The 4,733-nt window shown below is 42.4% G+C and overlaps 1 pseudogene; it reads left to right on the forward strand.

Moving 5' to 3' along the window:
- The first annotated feature begins 4,406 nt into the window (after positions 1–4,406).
- LOC133371579 (5S ribosomal RNA) lies at positions 4,407–4,525 on the forward strand (annotated as a pseudogene).
- The last annotated feature ends 208 nt before the right edge of the window (positions 4,526–4,733 follow it).

Below are 4,733 nucleotides of genomic sequence, written 5' to 3' on the forward strand. Positions count from 1 at the left end.
AGGCAAGCCAGAGACATTAGCACATTTCATGGACACGTTCCAGCCAGGCAAAAGCACTTAGGGAGGGCACAGAGCAGGATTGGTGAGGGGTGTGGCCGGGGAGAGTCTCGAGGACTGGTTAGAGAACCTGGAGGGCTTCATTCAGTCCACCCCCACCTCAGATTTCCCACCTCTAGAGAAGATATATACAGGATTGCACTTTAAGCCTCAGTCCAGATAATCCTGAAAATTCTGCAAATGAGAGTAAGAGTAACAATGGGTTATTGATAGCCCACTTTTCTGCATTCATACCTCAAGCATCAGGCAAAACAAACCTAAATGCACAAGTTCAATAAATATATATAATTAAACCATCATTTCTAAAAACAAAAATTCAACACCACACCCTATAATGCAGCACAGAAACAAAGACAGGAAAGTGCTGTGTGGGAATAACCTGTAAACCTTGCTTCTGCTCTAGAAGTTTGTTGTGATTTCCAATTCTGTGCCTCATACCCTAATTGCCCTTTGGATCTGCTCTGTTAAATTGACTTGCAGGTCAAACGTCAAGGGCATAGAGTTTCCACACCAGTTTCTATGTGTTCCCATTTGTAATACCCATTTATTCTCTGACTTAGGGACATTTCGATGTAAGCTGCCCAAAGGCAGTACTCGCAGCCAGTGATGGACTGAATGAGTCCATGGCAAGAAAGAATGTGCCCATGTTAGAAATAAGGTTAGTTTAAATTTTGACATATTTCTCCTGATGCTTTCTGGGCATGATACTTTCTTCTCCTTTTTCTGTTGTATGAAGATTCATTGTACAACCTCCACTCTTCTTAATGCTATCATAAATAAAATTGCATCAAAATTGTTTTGGTTTTTTGCAGTGTGCTGAGTCTATCACAATGTGCCTGATTATTTCTTCCAATTACAAGCTGTGCGCAAATGGCCTCTCAAAATTTTCCACCCTCTTTGTAAACAGCAAAAATAGGGGTGGGGGAATGTTCTCCAAAAGTATCTTGGTGGTGGGGCTCACTGTTGCACACCACCCCAATCTCTGAGCAGTGTGAGACTTCCAGGGGTTCCTGCACTTACCCAGGGTTTGCTTTCCTTGGAAAGAAGGTCAGTGGAAACTAAGGTGTCTTATAGGATATATGGTTTTTATTTACACACATTCCAACCTGAGCTGAAGATGGAGTGGTTCACAGCATTAACAGTTCATCAGATCTTGATCCCCATTGCCCATAGCTTTGGGGGTATAGAGAGCAATCAAGCCTCTCTGTCTGTCTAGTTCTAAGCCTTTCCTCTGACTAGAATAAAAAACACACAAGCCTCTCTGTGGCTCCAGCAAGGGGGGCTCCAGCCAGGTGATGGGGGGAGGGCCTCCCCCTGAAAAGAGTTCCAACAGCTCACTTTGGATATGATTGACCATTCAATAAGTCCATTAACTCACAGGCTAGCTTGACAAAGAAAACTTACCTGACCAGTAGAGCAGGTTTCTTGCTTGTCTATCCCAGCTTCAGATACAAGATCACAGACTTGAAGGGGACACAAAGAAATCATCATCCCTCAGTCCCATAACACTCACCATTAGCAACTGATTAGCTAATGATGGAAGAATTGGTCAATTTTGGTTTCCCAATCAGTTCACCAAATTTCTCCATCAATTTGTGATTTAAAAAAAAAAACTCAGGAAAATTCATCAGTATTTTCCTGATATATATAATATACATTTTAATGCAATTTTGTCTGATAAACACATTTTGAAAGCAATTTCCCCTAATGTAATGCATTTCTGTATGCTGTTTTCACTAATATATGCATTTTTATGCATACCCTACTATATGCATTTTTGTACACATTTTTGTTTTGGTTGGAGAACTGTACCACAAGAATTCAAAGTATGAAGTTCAAAGGATAGCTGCATTTTGGTTTGTGCATTGTTTCAGGAAGTGTTTCAGGAAATGCAAACTGAACCAGTGGCACAGCTTCTTTCTTTTGCCCCACACCCAAAAAGAAGCCTCAGGATATAGACATTGGAATGATGTCATATTTATGGAATAAAATTTATTAAAATATAACAAAGTTTTTGGAGAACATACAGGCCAAATCAACCAAATTAACCCAATTCAAACTGTTCAGGCAGGTGAGGTTTGACTACATTGGGTGGGAAAGCCTCCCTGCCCAGCTCCTTGGGCATGTAACCAGCCACAGGTTGTGGCTCCCTAGCCAAGGATGAGGAGGGAAATGTCCCTCCTTGCTAGGCGAGCCTTGGGTATGCACCCAACCTTCACATCTGGGCCCCGCCATATTGGCGGTTCACCCAAATGTGGAAGCCAGGTCACAAGGGGCACTGCCCATGTCCATCCAGGCATCAAGCACCATGAGATTTCTAGAGGGTGCCCCTCAACCCAGAATGCCTCAGTATACCTAATTTTTAGCCCCCAACCTCATCACCTGCCTGGACCCCATGCCAACCAGCAAACAACCACAGCCCTCCTACAGCCAATTGAATTAAACCCTGCACTATGGAGTAGGCAAAACAAGGGGGATGAAACTTGTACTCCCCAAATTCCTACTCAGCCCCTAAACAGCAACTAGACAAGCTCATACTGAAGGGGGTGACGGGGTCGCAGCAAAAAAGCAAAAAGGAAGAGTTGGAAGGAGGGCTGGCTTTTTAGCCTTGTCACTTGCCCCCTCCCCCTGATTGGCCTGCAGGCCCATGTGGCCTCCTCCCTAGCCTCATGAAGGATCCATCCAAGTCTTCTTTAAATGGGGAGGGATGGAGGCAAGCACCCCCCCTCATAAAGCAGGAACAATATTTTCCTAAGTTGTTTTTTAGCTGCCATTGGAGATGATAGCAGCAGCAGCTGTGTTGGCAGCCTGTCCATCTTGTTGCATCCTCAACATTGCCTGGATCTAGTGTTGTTCTGGGGCACCGTGTGTGTGTGTGTGGACATCATACACAAAAATGGTGGAGAATATTTGGAGAAAATGCTATAAAGTGACCTTCTTTTGGGGGTGGGTGAGAAACAAGACCTCAGAAACTGTATCTGAAAAATGTCTTCAGAGAAATTTCAGCTCAGTTCTCCTTTCAATGAAAGAATCATCAGTACCTCCTGAGGTCTGAGTTAGGGATCACCCAGTTTCCCACATTTTGTTCGGTCATTGATCCATGACTTCACTCTGCCGTACATTCCCTTTCTGCTGAATTCTGGTTTAACTAGGAGAGTTTCTTTCACTTCCCTCCATTCAGTTGCATCTTCCCTTCTCTACCTTAATCATCTATGTGTGTGCATGGACATTGATCAAGACGGGGGGGCAGAACATATACACTGGTTTTGATGTGACCTTATTTATTATAGCATTAGCAGGTGGAGGGATTGTGCAGTGAACCTTGATACAACCATATGTGCAAATCACATTGTTCACAGTTTTTACAGTGCTCTTTTAATGCGCCAATGCACTTCAGCAATACTGAAGGAGGAACAGAAGGAGAAGCTACAGCAAATTCTATTCACGCTGCTCTATACAAAATCTGGAAACCAAAATGGAACAATGAAAGGCAGGAATTAGTTTCACAATAGAAACTACTTCACATAATTCAGAATTTTGGAGGTGGTGGATGCATTGGAGGAGACTCATCATGCTGGCTGTTGTTTACAAGAGGGTAAAGATTGATTAGTCACTGCTGACCCAGCAAATGACCAAAGGGTCTCCAGTCAAAAGTATATTTACATCTGTCTCCAAATAGATTCATCCTAGAGAGCATTTCTGCCCTCTGCTAAGTGAATTACTCAATAATCCTCATGTGGTTTATTTAATAGTGTTCCACAGCCCTGTATTTACCAGCAAATCTTATTAAGCAATCTCACTTTCGTCTGTTAGGGGCCTGCCTGTTAATCCAAAAATCTTTTTATACACAGGAGCTAACAGCATCTCTGAGAAGAATTCATTTTGATTGACAGGCTGGCAATAGGAAATAATGCCTGAAAATTGCCAGTGAGAAAATGATGAAGGCCCAATCAAGCTTTTCTATCTTCTTTTGCAAGCCTCAGTCTCTTATTTATTTCTAGGGCTTGTGTGAACTAACCATAAAGGAGAAAAAAAATATTCATTATTACTCTAACTTCGCTGGAGTGTCTACCTACAGAGAAGCCAATTAATATTCACTAATACACAAGTAAATATACTAAATGTGATCTGGAAATCTGGTTGAGTCATGGGTGACTGCTTTTGAAAATTGGGGTTGAAGCGTAAAGCAAGGACACAATCCACCAGGAAGAAATTAATAAAAATAACAAGGGAGATTTGCACACAGTCTAGCTCAGAGATGGTAAACTGGTGGCAAGAAAGCTCCAGGATGAAATTCTATTGGGCACCTGGCAGCCCTATCAAATTTAAATCATGTTATGATTACAGAGGCCTATGACCATACTACCCTGAATGTGCTGGATCTTGTCTGATCTCGGAAGCTAAGCAGAATCAGGTCTGGTTAGTTCTTGGATGGGAGACCACCTGGGAATACTGGGTGCTGTAGGCTTAGAGGAAGGCAATGGTAAACCACTTCTGAATACTTCTTACCATGAAAACCCTATGAATATATCTAAAAAAATATTCATAGGGCCACCATAAGTTGTAATTGACCTGAAGGCATATCACAACAACAATGATCACAGAGAATAAGGCTATCAGTGGCTACTAGCTACCCGATATGAATGCTGCTCCCAATATGTAGTGATCTCAATAAA

The sequence above is a fragment of the Rhineura floridana genome, chromosome 16 (assembly GCF_030035675.1).
Source record: "Rhineura floridana isolate rRhiFlo1 chromosome 16, rRhiFlo1.hap2, whole genome shotgun sequence".
NCBI lineage: Eukaryota > Metazoa > Chordata > Lepidosauria > Squamata > Rhineuridae > Rhineura > Rhineura floridana.